Genomic DNA, 17,485 nt, shown 5'->3' with positions numbered 1-17,485 from the left:
TGGGAGAAAAGGCGTTGATACTCCTCTATGTGAAATGGAAGCCTGCAGTAAATACAGGCAGCCCTTGATTTACAACAGTTCATTTAGTGACTGCTCAACAATTGTGGCAAGAAAGTCGTAAAATGGGGCAAAACTCACTTAACAGGTATCTCTTAGCAACAGAAAGTTTCGGCACAAGTGTGGTGGTAAGTCAAGGACTACCTGTATTTGCCTGTGCATTTTAAGCAATGCACTGTTATCAGTTTTTGACTGCCAAAAGAGTTCCTCCAATTGAAATTCAGACACACATCCCTATGCATTTTGTTGATGGTGGTGATTGTGTAAAGGTGAGTCCTTAGTATCCCCGGGCCACAAAAAAACATTAAGATGATGAAGTAAGAAGAGCTGAGTGGAACCAAGTGGACTGGGACTAGAACTGACACAGCTCGCGTGAGAAAGATTGATGAAGCAATTAAGAACAATTGGTGGATCATTCAAAGGGATGTCTTAGGAACATGTGGGTCACATTATTGAGGTTCTTCAATATTGAAAAAATTTGTGCAAGGTGGGTTCCTCCCATCCTGATGGCAGGGAAGAAAACTTCAGGAAGCTGAAACTCTTGTCAGGCTACCAGAATGAAGGTGAGCAATTTCATCATATGACAAATTATAAAATATCGGCTCACTGTATTCAGTCCATAAAATAGTATCACAAAACTTCCCTTGTGAAAAAACAAGCCAAGGCTTTCTCTCGCCATTTTTGGGGCCCACAGATGGTGCCATTCATATGGATTTTCTTGAACTTGGCATCACTGTCAGTTCAGAATGCTATTTTGCAACACTCAAAACTTTGAAACACTGACTAAGCAGATTTTGGAATCAAAAAAGGAGTTTTTGCTGCAACATGATATGGCAAATATCATTAGCTCAGGACTTGCAGAGATTTTTAGAAGCCCAAATAACTGAAAGAGACAAGGAACTCACAACTGTCTTTTAATCAGATAAAATGTGAATGACCTTTAGGCTATAAATCAGAGGGATGGACAATAATTAAAACCTGTCATATCATCTTGTCCAGCTTCTTGTTCCAATTTCATAGCTTGTTGTGGCATAGTTCTGGTCATTCTTGCCAAAGTAAGAAAGAATACAAAGATCATATCCTGCAATGAATGAGAAATGTTATTACACAACCATTTCTATGGAAAGGTAAAGAAGTTGCTTGATTAAAATTATACACTTTGTATAACTCAAGCAAAATATCCCTTTTTTAAAGAACAGGCTTTGAATGATTTTAGTAGAATTTCCTGCAGAACAATAGACATGCAATAGACTTGCAGCTATCATTCTGACTCAGTTTGCTTCATTGTTCCTCCCCCACATGTTTCTATTGTGGTTTGACAAAATAAAAATATCAGACACACACACACACACTGCTGACCTACAGCTTTTCTAAGGCTCAATGCATACATAAATACACAGTCACGTATGTTTTAAATAGAAGCTGTTCTTGATATGATCCTTTCAGAGATACTCTAAGCAGAAACCTTGCAGCTCTCCATTCACTTTGAATAAAGCCTGTGGCCAACGCCTCAACCAGTGGGAAGGTGGGCTACATTTCCTACTTTGTAAAGTTGAAAGTGGAACCTTCAACTTTTCCTGGAGTATTCAGTAAGAAAAAAATATATATTCAACTTCTAATTTGGAACAGATAACAACAACTTTATTACCTGTATTACAAAACCAACAACCATACCAATCTACAGACTGTGTTGCTGTATATCACACTGACACACACATTTTAAATAACCCTAAGCTAGCGATTTACTTCTTTATGCCCTGCAAACAGGTTTGTTTGACACTAACAATTCATGCACAACAGACAAAGCTTGCTTTTCAAAGGCAGAATACATATATAAGCTATGCAACTGTTCTTCTGTCATTTATTTTATTTATTTATTTATTTGATTTGCCAATTGTTTACAAGATAATAAGTATAAGTGTATACATAGTTGTGAATACATGAAATGGGTACATATAAGAAAAATAAAAGAAGAATAAGAGAAACAATAGGACAGGGACGGTAGGCACGTTGGTGCGCTTATGCACGCCCCCTACAGACCTCTTAGGAAAGGGGTGAGGTCAATAGTAGACAGTCTAAGGTTAAAGTTTTTGGGGTTTGGGGAAGAAACTACAGAGTCGGGTAGAGTATTCCAGACATTGACCACTCTATTGCTGAAGTCGTATTTCCTGCAATCAAGTTTGGTGCGGTTAACTTTGAGTTTGTATCTATTGTGTGCTCTTGTGTTGTTATGGTTGAAGCTGAAGTATTCATTGACAGGTAGGACATTGCAATGTATGATTTTATATACCATGCTTAAATCAGACCGAAGACGGCATAGTTCAAGGTTTTCTAGTTCTAGAATTTCAAGTCTGGTGGCATAAGGTATTCTACAACGAGTAGAGAAGTGGAGAACTCTTCTTGTGAAATATTTCTGGACTTTCTCAATTGTGCTAATATCAGATACGTAATGTGGGTTCCAGACTGATGAACTGTATTCGAGTATTGGTCTAGCAAATGTTTTGTATGCTCTGATTAGTAGTGTGATATTACCAGAGAAAAAGCTACGTAGGATTAGGTTAACAACTCTTAATGCCTTTTGGCTATGTAGTTGCAGTGGGCTCTAGCACTCAGATCATTAGAGGTGAGTATTCCAAGGTCCTTTACAGAGCTTGGGTCATCAACAAGATCTTGACTATTCAGCTTGTATTTTATTTTCTGATTTTTTTGCCAATATGTAAGACAGAGCATTTATTTGTTGAGATTTGAAGTTGCCATTTGTTTGACCATTCTGATACATAGTCAAGATCTTTTTGTAGGGTAGCAGTATTGTCTGTGGTATTGAACAGCTTTACATCATCAGCGAAAAGAACGCAATTGCTCTTAATATGATCACAGAGGTCATTTATGTAGAGTATGAATGGCAAAATGTCTACTGTACATGGCAAAATGTCTACTGTAACACCTATAAAATCGTATGTAGCTGGTTTCCCTCATGCTCTTTATTTATTTATTGAATTTACTGGCTGCCAATCTAACCACAGGGGCTTAGAATGTAACAATATTAAGCCACCCAGCCACTGCTCTTCCTGACTACTTCATCCCTCCTTTGTTTCCCATCCACCCACCTCAGTTCTCCAGCTCTTCAATTTTTACTCTCTTGTCCCATCCAGTTCAATGCACTGTATCGTATCTGATGAAACTTGCCAGCTTCTCCTCTTCATGCTGGCTGCCCACTGTTCCTCCTCAATCTTTTAAATCCCTCTCCAAGCTACTTCTTTCCCTTTCATAGCTGCAAGGAATTGAATTCCAGCTGGGCAAAGCACTACACAGGGAATAGCCGTTCCTCTTGTTTATTTATGAGTAATCTTCCTACATTGCTTGGCTTAAAGCACTGCCTCGCCCAACATCCCTCCTTCTGCTGGCACCCTCTTGCCAGTTTGTGCATAATATTAACTCCTCTGCTATTTTATTTTATTTGTACATCACCTCAATTATTCCATCTCTGGCTGTGCCCAAAACACAAAAAGAAATAAGAGAAACAACATAATACAAATAAGATTTCATTGAATTAATGTTTAATGTAATTAGCATTCATGTGACAGGGGTAATGTGCTTTTGCCTCATCATTAAGGTAAGAGGAAATGGGCCAATATTAAAAAAAACCTTGACTCCCAGTTTATTATTCACTGTCCCTCAGTAATAAGCCATGAATTGTTGCTTTCATGGGACAGAACTTCAGTCCCATGAAAGGAGGAGACAAGGGCAATTATTTTGCAAAACTAGTGAAGCTGAACAGGAAGGAAGGAAGGAAATGGAAGAGATTCTAGAAGGTTAGCAGCCATGTCCAGATGAGTGATTACTGATTATCTGCTGTAATATACAGGAAAATACTCTTTTCTTGCTAGAACACTTGGACAGTTCTCGAGTGAACTAGTAATGAGATAGAAGTTCTGTTGTCAGGCATGTCATTGAGGATCAGAAAGTGGGGTTTCTTTGCACCACAGAAAACAATAGGTGTGATCTATGCTTACTGAACAAGAGGAGGAGGGGGGCAGGAGGGGGGTGGCTTCACTGGGGCTCTGCTAAGGGTTGCAAGGAGAGGGGAAACAGTGGCACCTTATATTATATGTGGAAATACATATATTTCCACATATAATATATGGATCATGGATTACCTAGTTTTTATTATTTCTCAACTTAGCTGAATTTTTGAAAAGATGCAAAATTGTAAAGTTCTTTTTTTATTTGGTAAATGAATCACAGCAGTGACCGCTGGTTTCTTTAAATCTTGCAAAGAACAAAGCTATGTCAGATTAATCAGAAGCATTATATAGCTATATTTGAATAAGCTATCCACAGTATAAACTCTGAATTTCATGTCTTCCTCTGGACTGTCAAGTATTTAGATACCTGGTTTTGCATCACCTCTCATGCCTATAATTTAGAAGCTTCTTTTCAGGTGACACTCAGGTTTCTTTAATTACAATAATCATTCAATCTGGAATGAAGCTATTAAAATGTGACAGGGGCTGTGTTTCCAGCATCTGATCACTCTGAGTTGTGAAGCATCTTGTGAGTACAGAATATTGTGAAATTGAATGTTTGCTTGTGCTTGTAATGGTTTACTTCTTTTACCTTGCCTGACATGCATAGCTTTGTTGACCATTCAAATCCATGCTTCAAATTGTGACATTATTGCATTCTCTGTCTTAAAACCTCCACAATTCAAATATTGTTAATAACTAATAATTTAAATCAAGTCACACTGCTTGAATGATTGGATTTATAACAGCCCACAAGACATTGTTAAAGGCAATATCCACAATCACAGTACTAAACTAAATATATATTTCTATAGCAGTATTTTATAAGCCATGTTTCTTTATTGCTATCTAATTATTGCTGAGGCAGGATGAACAATTGAGAAAGCCAAATATTTGTTTCATAAATTATAGGAAGGCTGTTAGGGATAACATGGTTACCTAACTTAGTTTGGGTAAAATAATATATATAGACTATGATTGTGTGTATCACTTTAAATTCTTTAATTGTGTGTATCACTTTAAATTCTTTAAAAATTAAATCACTTCTTGGTGATTTCAATCTACCTCATATTGACTGGACCCTAAATGGATGTACAACTGAAATCATACACACAACCTTCTACAATGCTATTACAAATCTGGGACTGGAACAACTAGTAACCAACAACACTAGACTAAACAACTGCCTCGATCTCATCTTCTGCAATAGTTTGAATTTAATTTACGGAATACAAACTAAAGAACCCTTTTCCAGCAGTGACCACAATATGATTGACTTTTGTCTCAACATACGCCCACACAAAAATCACCACAATGATGTAATCCCCAATTGTAACTTCAAAAAAGGCAACTATGATCTTATAGACAACGATCTCTCATCCCTTGATTGGCAATCTCTATTCACTGGATGCAATACTGTTGAAGACCATTACAACATATTTTTACTTGAAGTCAAAAGAGTCATCAAACTATATGTACCAACAACAACTCCCAAAACAAAACAAAAAAGCAGATTACCCATAACAATAAGGAAACTTCAATCCAAAAAGAGATCACTCTGGCGGAAAAACAAATCTGGTAACGTTGCCAATTTCAAAAGCCGATACAAAAATTTATGCCACCAGATAAAGACCGAATGCACCAATTATCACATTAAACAAGAGGAAAACCTTCTAAGCACCAATTCCACCCGTGCTTTTTACAATTTTGTAAACAACAAACTAAAAGACTCAAGCTCCATCCCACCTTTGATAGGACCTGATGGTAAAGACTGCAACGACGACACCATTAAAGCCAACATCTTTAACACATTCTTCGGCTCAGTATTTGTAAACAGCAATGGATCATGCCCAGTATTTCCTAGCCGTACCACAGATAACAACAATGATCTAATACATATCGATTTTACAGAAGACAATGTTGAAAAAGCACTACGCAATCTAAAACCATCTCTATATATTGGACCGGATGGAATATGTGCCTACTTCTTAAAAAAGCTATCCACTGCCATAGCCAAACCTCTAAGCATAATCTTTGAAAAATCTTTCAGGACCAGCTCCTTGCCTAACCTATGGTCACAAGCCACAGTCATCCCCATCTTCAAAAAGGAAGACCCAAGCCTAGTTGAAAATTACAGACCAATCTCCTTATGCTGCGTCACCTGTAAAGTCATGGAATCAGTTATTAACCAATCCATCATCCTCCACTTAGAGACAAACAACCTACTCTCCAATAAACAATTTGGTTTCAGAAAAAAACTATCCTGTAATCTGCAACTCTTACACTGCAAAAACATATGGACGACACAACTCGACCAGGGCAAAGCAATAGACGCAATCTACATAGACTTCTGTAAAGCCTTTGATTCAGTGGTACACGACAAACTACTCCTAAAAATAAAATCCTATGGTATCTCTGGACAACTGAATAACTGGATAGAAGCATTCCTGGCAAACAGACAACAAATGGTCAAAATTGGGAGCGTCCTATCAAATTCTGTACCTGTCAATAGTGGTGTCCCCCAAGGCAGTGTTCTAGGACCAACTCTCTTCATACTCTACATAAATGACCTCTGTGATCATATTAAGAGCAATTGCGTTCTTTTCGCTGATGATGTAAAGCTGTTCAATACCACAGACAATACTGCTACCCTACAAAAAGATCTTGACTATGTATCAGAATGGTCAAACAAATGGCAACTTCAAATCTCAACAAATAAATGCTCTGTCCTACATATTGGCAAAAAAAATCAGAAAATAAAATACAAGCTGAATAGTCAAGATCTTGTTGATGACCCAAGCTCTGTAAAGGACCTTGGAATACTCACCTCTAATGATCTAAGTGCTAGAGCCCACTGCAACTACATAGCCAAAAAGGCATTAAGAGTTGTTAACCTAATCCTACGTAGCTTTTTCTCTGGTAATATCACACTACTAACCAGAGCATACAAAACATTTGCTAGACCAATACTTGAATACAGTTCATCAGTCTGGAACCCACATTACATATCTGATATTAGCACAATTGAGAAAGTCCAGAAATATTTCACAAGAAGAGTTCTCCACTCCTCTACTCGTTGTAGAATACCTTATGCCACCAGACTTGAAAATTCTAGAACTAGAAAACCTTGAATTACGCCGTCTTCGGTCTGATTTAAGCATGGTATATAAAATCATACATTGCAATGTCCTACCTGTCAATGAATACTTCAGCTTCAACCATAACAACACAAGAGCACACAATAGATACAAACTCAAAGTTAACCGCACCAAACTTGATTGCAGGAAATACGACTTCAGCAATAGAGTGGTCAATGTCTGGAATACTCTACCTGACTCTGTAGTTTCTTCCCCAAACCCCAAAAACTTTAACCTTAGACTGTCTACTATTGACCTCACCCCTTTCCTAAGAGGTCTGTAGGGGGGCGTGCATAAGCGCACCAACGTGCCTACCGTCCCTGTCCTATTGTTTCTCTTATTCTTCTTTTATTTTTCTTATATGTACCCATTTCATGTATTCACAACTATGTATACACTTATACTTATTATCTTGTAAACAATTGGCAAATGAAATAAATAAAATAAATAAAATAAATAAATGCAGACCATGTATTTTGGGTGCGGTTGTAAAATCACCATAAGAGGGAGCAAGAGAGCTCACTGTTTGCTGGCTTTTACTGGATTGCTGACAATGATGGATTGATGGTGATAACTGCGTGTTTTCCCTGCTTTTGCTGAACGAAGAAAAGAGGTTTGATTTTCTTCATATCTCTACTGCAAAAAGAGATATATTACTGGACTGATTATTTGTAAGTTTACTGACCTCTTTTAGACACTGGACTTTGCAAACTGATTAACCCCCGGACTGACTGAACTTAGTGTATGACATATGGACTATTTGACTATGCTATAACTCTTGCTGGAATAAAACTATTTAACTTGCACAGTGTATCTGTCTTACTGAGTGTAAGCTACTACAATGTTTTTGTCTCACATATCTGCCTGTCTGATAGACTGCCGTTGCACGTTCTGCTAGGGTGTATATCCCTAACACTGGTTATGGGCCCAGGTGCACAGTCAGACTAACCAGGATATAACAGGCTTGTGAGTGAGAGTTTGTGTAGCAACACAATACTGTAAACAGACAGCTGTGTTTTATTAATTATAGTTTAATATCCAGAAAAAGATGGCACAAGTCAATTTACCAAGTTTGTCTCTCATATCCAAACTGGATGGAACAAACTATGTTTCATGGTCTATGAAATGCAGCCTACTTCTACGCAGAGAAGGTTTGTGGAATATAATACAAAACCCACCAGAAGTAGATGCATGGGATCTGGAGGATGAGGATGATGCCCAGAAAATACAAGAATATAAACTGAAGAATGAGCAAGCTCTCTGTATAATAGGACTGACACTCTCTGACCAGCAGCTTGTCCATATTCGTGGAGAAGAAACAGCTGCGAAATGTTGGGAGAATTTAAAGAAGATTTATGTTCGAGACAGTGTAGGAGCACATATAAATCTTACACGAAAGCTGTTCAGAACACATCTTCAAAAGAATGGAGACATGCTGAGTCATATAAACACTATGAAGAGAATTTTTCAGGAACTGCATGAAAAAGAACTTATCTTCACAGAACTACATCAAGTTTATATAATTTTGTCTTCGCTAGATGAGAGCTACGATGACTATGTAACTTCACTTGAAGTTCTGCCAAAAGATAATCTTACATTAACTGATATTACTGGCAGATTAATTGAAGAAGCCAGGAGAAGGCTTGAAAGGGATCAACTCAGAAGGGAACAACCCCAAGAAGAAGAGAAAATATCTTCGTCAGCATATACAATTAGAAAATGTTTTAATTGTGGAGGAAAAGGACATTTGGCTAGATTCTGCAAGAAATCAAAAAGCCAAAATGCCAGCCAGAATGCTAAAAGGCATCAAAAGGATAAAAAATGCATAGAGTTAGCCATGTATAGCAACGAAACTGTGAATAATAATTTATGGGTTGTAGATAGTGGAGCATCGCACTGCATAACGAATGATAAGAAAAGATTTGTTAAGATGTCCACAAGTTCACAGCAGATATCGTTAGCTAATGGCTGGAAACTGAAAGCTAAAGGTGAAGGTATAGCATATTGTTCTTGCATAAAAGAAAATGTAAAAATGTTATATGTACCACAACTTAAGTTTAATTTGCTTTCGGTTAGAGTTTTGGTTAAACTAGGTTATGTAGTTACCTTTAGGGGAGAAAGTTGCATAATTGAAAAAGAAGGTAAAAAAGTGACTGCAACTTTAAAAGGTGAATTGTATGTGTTAAATGATAATTCATTAGAGGTAGCTAACACAGTTTATAATAACGTTAAACCTCATGATGAGTGCATACATTTGTTACACAGACGTTTAGGGCATATAAATTTTAAAATGCTTAAACAAACAGTAGAACTATCTAAAGGTACAAAACTGAAGCCTTGCAGTAAGTATTTGCACTGCAATACTTGTAGTCAAGAAAAAAGCAAGCTAATACCAGCAAATAGATTAAATGGATTTAAAACAAAGGAACCTCTAGAGGTCGTATTTGCTGATATTATAGGTCCTAAAAAACCAAGTGTGGGAGGTGCTCGTTATATACTAAGTATAATGGATCATTATTCTAGATATGGTTTCTGTTATTTAATGAAAAGTAAATGGAAACATATCAGAATTTCTTTAATTGGTTGAAGTTTGCAGAAAGAAAAACTAAAAGGAAACTAGTAACTCTTGTGACTGATAATGGTACGGAATTTATAAATAATAAATTCCAAAATAGACTGAAGATGGCAGGTGTTGAACATAAAAAGTCTGCACCATATAGGCCACAACATAATTCCTTTATAGAAAGACGAGGCCAAACAATACAGGCAATGGCTCATACTATGTTGTCGGATTCAGGATTACCTGAAACTTTGTGGGGAGAAGCAATAATGTGTGGTAATCATATATTGAATAATGTTGTTAACTCAACAACAGGTGAATTACCATTCACACGGTGGCATGGTAGAAAAACTGACCTAAGCTACATGCACACATTTGGAGCACCAGCATGGGTGCATATTCCTACACAACTGAGACACAAGGGGCAGCATAGGGCTAAAAAGTTATTCTTCGTAGGTTATGAATCTAATCACAAATCATACAGATTCTGGGAAAAAGGTACATCTAGAGTTTACTGTAGTGCTAGTGCACAATTCCTTGAACATGTAGGATGGGAAAAACTGGAGCAAGATTCAAGTAAGGAAGTAATTATAGAAACCTACAAAAGACCAAAAGAACAAATCAGTAATAAGAAGAGGAAGTACAGGAAGAGCATATAGGACCAGAAGAGAAAGAAATAGGTGAACAGGAAGAAATAGATAACCAGGAACAGGTAGTACATGAAAGTCCACCTGTAAGCCCTGTAATACCTAGACGTTCTACACATGTAACCAGACCACCTGACAGGTATCAAGCAAGTGTAGTTTGCCAAGTTAGTAAAGTTCCAACTACTGTTGAAGAACTTAGGATGTATCCTGTAAAGGAACAGAAAAATTGGCATAAGGCAATGGAGAAAGAACTAAATTCATTAAAGGAAATGAAAGTTTATGAAAATGCCAAATTACCTCCAGGTGAAAAGTCCATTGGGTGCAAATGGATATTTAAATTAAAAACTGGTAAAAATGGGACTGTTACCCATAAGGCTAGGTTGATAGCTCAAGGATTTAATCAAACTGCATATGATTATGATGAAGTATTTGCACCGAATTTAAAGGCAACAACCTTGAGAGCAGCTTTAGTGTGGGCAGCTAAGAAGAATTATATTATAAATCATTTAGATGTAGAAACTGCCTATCTGCATGCACCATTACAGCACACTATATATTTAAGGAAACCAGTAGGACTTAAGGATGATAAAAATAATAATGACTGTTGGAAACTTAAAAAGAGTCTCTATGGATTAAAGCAATCTGGTTATGAATGGAACCAATATATTGTTAAGGAGTTAAACAATATAGGGTTTAAAGCAGGTTTAGCTGATCCATGTTTATTTAAGAAAGAGACAAATGGAACGGTATCATTATTATTGTTGTTTACAGATGATATTGCTTTAATTACAAAAACTAATAATGAAGCTACTGAAATAATATCATTATTAAGTAAGAGGATAAAATTAAAGCAATTAGGAGAAATAAGACAGTATTTAGGATTGACAATAAACAAAACCAAGAGTGGCTTTAAGATATCTCAAGAAGATAAAATTTACCAATTGCTAAAAACGTATAAAATGGAACTTTGTAAACCGGCTAAACCTCCAATGAGTCAGGAATTTGGCCACACTGATGCTCAAAGTTCAAAATTCGATAAGACTATTTATCAGTCATTAATTGGTAGTTTATCGTATATTAGCAATTGGTCAAGGCCAGACATTGCATATGGCGTTAATCAATTGGCACGATTCAACGCTGAACCCACTGAACGTCACTGGCAAGCGCTAAAGCGTATATTAAGGTATCTTAAAAAGACAATGCACTATGCATTGTATTTGGAGCCAAAAGATGATCTGATTTTAAGTGCATATGCTGATGCAAGTTTTGCAACAGACATAAATACTAGGAAATCAACTTCAGATATGGCTATACTATTAGGTAAAGCACTGATTGGTTGGAGGTCAATTAGACAACAACACATAAGTATGTCCACAATGGAAGCAGAATTTTCATGTCTATCTTTATTATGTACTGATTTAATTCTGTATAAACAGTTGTTATTAGATATGGGAATAACTGTTAATGATGCCATTGTAGTGTATGAGGACAATCAAGCAGCCATACGGTTGGCTACAAATATTGCTGTAAAAACGAGATCTAAGCATACTGATCTTAGATATTTGAATGTAAGGCAATCTGTAAAAAAATTGTTTAATAAGTCTGGAATATTGCATAACTGAAGAAAATTTTGCTGATTAGTTTACAAAAGCCCAAGGTGCAGTAAAGCACAAGGAAAGTTGTGAAAACTATGGGTTAAAGTTGTAAATAAATATATATATATATATATATATATATATATATATATATATATATATATATATATATATATATATATATATATATATATATTATATTACCCAAAAGGGGAGAATGTTAGGGATAACATGGTTACCTAACTTAGTTTGGGTAAAATAATATATATAGACTATGATTGTGTGTATCACTTTAAATGCAGACCATGTGTTTTGGGTGCGGTTGTAAAATCACCATAAGAGGGAGCAAGAGAGCTCACTGTTTGCTGGCTTTTACTGGATTGCTGACAATGATGGATTGATGGTGATAACTGCGTGTTTTCCCTGCTTTTGCTGAACGAAGAAAAGAGGTTTGATTTTCTTCATATCTCTACTGCAAAAAGAGATATATTACTGGACTGATTATTTGTAAGTTTACTGACCTCTTTTTGACACTGGACTTTGCTAATGGATAATCCCCGGACAGACTGAACTTAGTGTATGATATATGGACTGTTTGACTATGCTAACAATCTTACTGGAATACACTTTTTAACTAGCACTGTGTATCTGTTTTACTGAGTGTAAACTACAACAACGTTTATCTCACATATCTGCCTGCCTGACTGACTACCGTTGCACGTTCTGCTAGGGTGTATATCCCTAACACTGGCCATGAATTGTGTAAATGCATTTCAAACTATGGAATATTTCAAAGAATGCAAATTACAGAATATCTCATTGTTCTCATGAGAAACCTTTATACAGGAAGCCATAATACTGACAGAATATGATGAAGGGCGGGGGGAGGCGGTTGCAGGATGGCAAAAAAAATGAGATAAGGCTCTATATTCTCCCCTTATTTATTCAATCTATATGCTCAAGATATATTAAAGGAAGTGTGATTGGGAGAAGAATCTTTAAAATTGGAGGAGGAAATATTAATTACTTACGCTGTGCTATGCTGGTAATGCAACCCTAATAGTAAAAAAAAATAGAAAGCATCTAGTAATAAAATTCAAACAGCAGAGTGAGAAAATGGGACTAAAATTAAACATAAAGAAGTCCAAACAAATGGAAACAGGTACAGTAACCAACCTTAAAATCAACAAACATAGAAATATCTATCTAACATTCAGGATCAACAATCAGTAGTAAAGGAACAAGCAGCTTAAATATACTCCACAAATTAGCACTGGGTAGAAGTAGCCATGAAGGCCTTAGAAAAGGTATTCAGATGCCATTTCTATATACCTATAAAGATCAAAATAGTGCAGGCATTGATCAGAGGTGGTATTCAGCAGGTTCTGACCAGTTCTGGAGAACCAGTAGAGGAAATTTTGAGTAGTTCGGAGAACCGGCAAATGCCACCTCTGACTGGAAATTTTACAGTATCCTTCCCCTGCCATGCCCACCAAGCCATGCCCACAGAACCAGTAGTAAAAAAATTTGGATCCCACCATTGGCATTGATATTCCTTTATGAACTCTGTGGAAGAGAAAACTGAACTTTAAAAGAAGCAGCATAGAAAAAGTATTGCAACTTTTGGAATTTGGGGTTGAAGAAAACTGACAATACAAGAAAACAAACCAATGGATCTTTAAATCAACCCTGAGTTGTCACTCGAGGCACAAATGATCATACTCAAATTATCCTACTTTGGATACATTATGTGAAGATCTGGTGGTTTTTTTGGAGAAGGATCTAATGCTGGGAAAAGTGGAAAGAAAGAAAAGGACACCCAGCAAAAAATAAGACGATGTTCCTTTTTTATTACATTTGCTGAAGACCTGGGTTCTTGCAGATAGTCCCTAGTGCTTTAAATCAAAACACTGGGGAGCTAGTCAATCTTTCTCTTCTTACTGGATTTTTTCTCATGAGGAAAAAGTTGGCGGAAATCCAGGCTTTCAGCTAAACTGAGCCCAGAGTCCTGTTAAATGTCCATGTATGAAGCAAATCAACTATATCTCTTGACATCTCATCTTGAAGCAGCCGTGTCCTTTGCAATGTTGCCCATTATTATTTGGTACAAAGATACACAATAAAGATGTCCAAATCATAACCTCCCTGAAACTCTGGTCATCTTTCTAAAGTTGCTGTACCTTATCTGTTTTTCCCCAATAATTATCCTATCAGTAGTCAGCTGCAGGTATTAAAAAGTGCCCAGGCTCAGCTTATATTCACTCACTCCAGCCTGTTGAGGCACATGGATCCCTAACTCTCACCCCTACACCCTTGCTTTCCACCTGGATGGTTCAAACAATTACGTGTAGAACACACAGCCCTGGTTGATCTTGGGGGGAAAAACAGGGAGAACACCTGGGGAATTAAGGTTCCTTAGGATACCCAAGAACCCGCCAATCTAAAGCCAAAATGTAGCTTTCTTGATTTAAAGTATATAATTGCTTATTAACTCATTCCTTTCTCATTCATGTTCCGCACATATCCAAAATCCTACTCAACTAAGTTGGTCAAGTCCTAGCTAGAAGAAGGGATGCCACCAAGCCTGGACTCTACATGTCTTAATGTGTAAGTATTCCCTAGGGCCCTTTTTAATCCCTAAAAAGACTTGATCGTTGACTTGCAAATTCAGTAGCTGCCAATGGGATTGAAGTGTCCTTAGCTTCTAACCCAGCTTCTCTTTGTCTCTGATGGCACATCTATTACATGTCTCATATCTCTTAACAACTTGTTGTCTTAACTATTTCCAAAGGGATCTCTTTTTTCTTTTCATTTTAAGTGGTTTTGACTAATTTCTAACCTTTGTCCTCTGTTCATTTTTAAATTTTGGTTACAAATTTCAATTTGCTTAGCTGTGGCTAATGGGTTGATGAAGCTGATGGTTAATGGGTAACCGCTAATGGTCATAGGCAAGTAGCATTCTTTAGGAAGAGAACAAAAAGGGGAGGGGTTTCACTATTTTACTTCTCTCCTACTCTTGAGCAGAGTTGCTGAGATGCAGGGAGATATATGCACCACACAAAAAGGAAGGCCTCCATATGGCACCAGCAGGGATCCAAAAGGTTGCCTGCCTTAATAAAAAAGAGGAATTTGCTAACATGTTACTCAAAATAAACCTCAGTTGTTGCATTATTTAAAATACTAGGCTGTTTATTTATATTTATATTTATAGGGGAATGTTTACAGCAGTTTCAGTTTTGCATAGATATTTTTATAAGTGCATGTAACTAAAGAGGGAAGAGGTGGGCTTGAGACTTAATCATACTTGGAGTAGGAACTATTGGGATTTAAATTAGTCATCAAGAAGTGACTAAAGTCCCATTTTCCTTGTCCTGAGATTCAGAGACTAGAAACTGAGGATGAATATTGAAGAATTGGAGTGAATCACCCTAATAAACCTTTCATAAAGCCTCCCCAAGGTCAGCATTAAATATTTAAAATTAGCAGTGCTTGGAAAAGATGCAGACCTGCTCAAAATAGATAATAATTGAAACAGAAAATAAATAATAATAACAGTGACAGCAGCAATGATCGAAGCTATATTTTAAACAGAAAAATATCACATTTATTCAAATAATTCAAGCAATAATTTTTAAAGTGATCCACAGCTGCTGAATAACATCCCATTTCTTCCTCCTCTGCTTTGCTCTGAATGTAAATCTAATTTGCTGTTCTCTGGTGATACTCAGTCATAATAACCACCCACTTTCACTGGTGTGCAGCAAGTCCTTCTCACAGCTAGCACCGCTGCCTGGTCATACTGAATCATCATCCTTCTTCGGGACCCATCTTTGCAGCATTTGGTGCTTTCCTATTGCTGGCTAGCTATGTATGTGCACTTAAATGGGTACACTGTGTGTACAGCTTAAAATAAAGGAGCTTACTTTTCTTGGGTTGATCTGGGATGTATTCTTTCTGTGACAATATTATTTTGACTGTGGCAGGGGACTATCTCCACCATCTCTGTTAAAAGCTTTAGATCCTGTTCTTTCAGTGGATTGATTCTAAGCCTTGCTCAAGGTTTTTTTTTTTAATGAAATTATTTTCAGCTCTTTGTTAACACTGTTGTGTTCTCAGAGTAGGATGCTACAAGACAATGCAAAACTTACAAGGCAACAGACTGGAGAGGTGGCAAATCACACATCTATCCATAGCCTTGCTCGCTCCTACTGTGACCATCTGCAGTGTTGAGCAAGGGTAATGCAAGCCAAGTTGCTCACCATGATTTGCTCTGTGGATTCTCAGCAGGAGACCTTGGGACCTATCCACACGGCATCGTTTCCATGTCTCAGCCCTTCTGAAGCATTTGAAGTTGCTACATGCTCATTCAATTCTTGCCTCTTTGGAATCCTGAGAACAGGAAGAGACCTCACAAATCAATCATTGTTACCTCCAGCTGACAAAAATCAATATTCAGTGAGTGCTCCACCCCTGAGCTGCAGAAGCCCCTAGAATAACAAAAATCATCATGCTCCATGCAGAAAGAGAATAAAATCATTGCTGTCTTCTCTCCCCGTTCCTCCTCCGAACATTGGCACAGATTGCTACTACTGTAAGGGGAATACGGCCTGGATATTAAGACTTTGATCTTCCTGCATGTATTTCCATTGAAACCTGTGATGATGGCATGACCCTATAGTTTTCCAGCCAGGCACTTTTTCCCAACAGCTACAACACAAGTTGTAGGTTGTAGTGTAGAGCAGTGGTTGCCAACTGGTGGGCTGGGGACCACTGGTGCTCCGTAAGAAAATATTGGTGGTCCACAGAGAAATGTCACCCCCAAAGCACTCCCCCAAAGCAATTAATGCAGGCTGTGCAGGAACACAAGGCTGAGCCGCCCATATGGCCCGTGGGAACACAAGGCTTGCATCGCTTGCATTGCGAACAACATGAGGTAGTGAGGGGAGGGGGGGAACTTGCCCCATGCGCCTTGCCTGGCCACCAGGCTGCTGCTTTCTGCTTCTTTCTTCTGCTTTTAGCTGCATGCAAGGAAAGCAGCAAAAGTCTTTCTTTCTCTTCCCCCAAACTCCACCAAAAATGAGTCTTTGGGACCCTGCAAGGCATCCTGCTCCAAGAGGCTGCACCAGCAAAGACTAATTTCTGGCGGAGTTTGGGGGGAGAGAAAGGACGATTTCTGCTGCTTCTGCTGCTTTCCTTGCATGAAGCCAAAAGTCTCTCTCTCCTCCCCTGAGAACGGAGCTGGAAAGCAGGTTAGGAATGTGGCTGCCTTGGAGGGGGTGGGGGTGTATGAGGGACCTCTGTGTGTGTGTGTGTGTGTGTGTGTGTATGTGTGTGCGAGAGAGAGAGAGACAGAAAGAGAGAGAGAACATCACCACCAGCCCTCTAAGGTTAGATCGGATCTCTCTCTCTCTCTCTCTCTCTCTCTCTCTCTCTCTCTCTCCCACCAATGTCAGCAAGCCACCGT

The 17,485-nt window shown here is 37.8% G+C and overlaps 1 long non-coding RNA gene across 1 annotated transcript; it reads right to left on the bottom strand.

Moving 5' to 3' along the window:
* Positions 1-958: 958 nt before the first annotated feature.
* Positions 959-3,402, bottom strand: LOC148133118 (uncharacterized). Its single transcript, XR_015747091.1, has 2 exons — positions 3,165-3,402; positions 959-1,138 (listed from the first exon to the last, which is right to left on the bottom strand). It is a non-coding gene; the product is annotated as an uncharacterized LOC148133118 (long non-coding RNA).
* Between the last annotated feature and the right edge of the window lie 14,083 nt (positions 3,403-17,485).

This window comes from Notechis scutatus, chromosome 1 (genome assembly GCF_049901735.1).
Source record: "Notechis scutatus isolate UNSWTSFEM ecotype Mainland chromosome 1, rNotScu1.2, whole genome shotgun sequence".
In the NCBI taxonomy this organism is placed as follows: domain Eukaryota; kingdom Metazoa; phylum Chordata; class Lepidosauria; order Squamata; family Elapidae; genus Notechis; species Notechis scutatus.
This window is presented reverse-complemented; position numbering and strand designations above follow the sequence as displayed.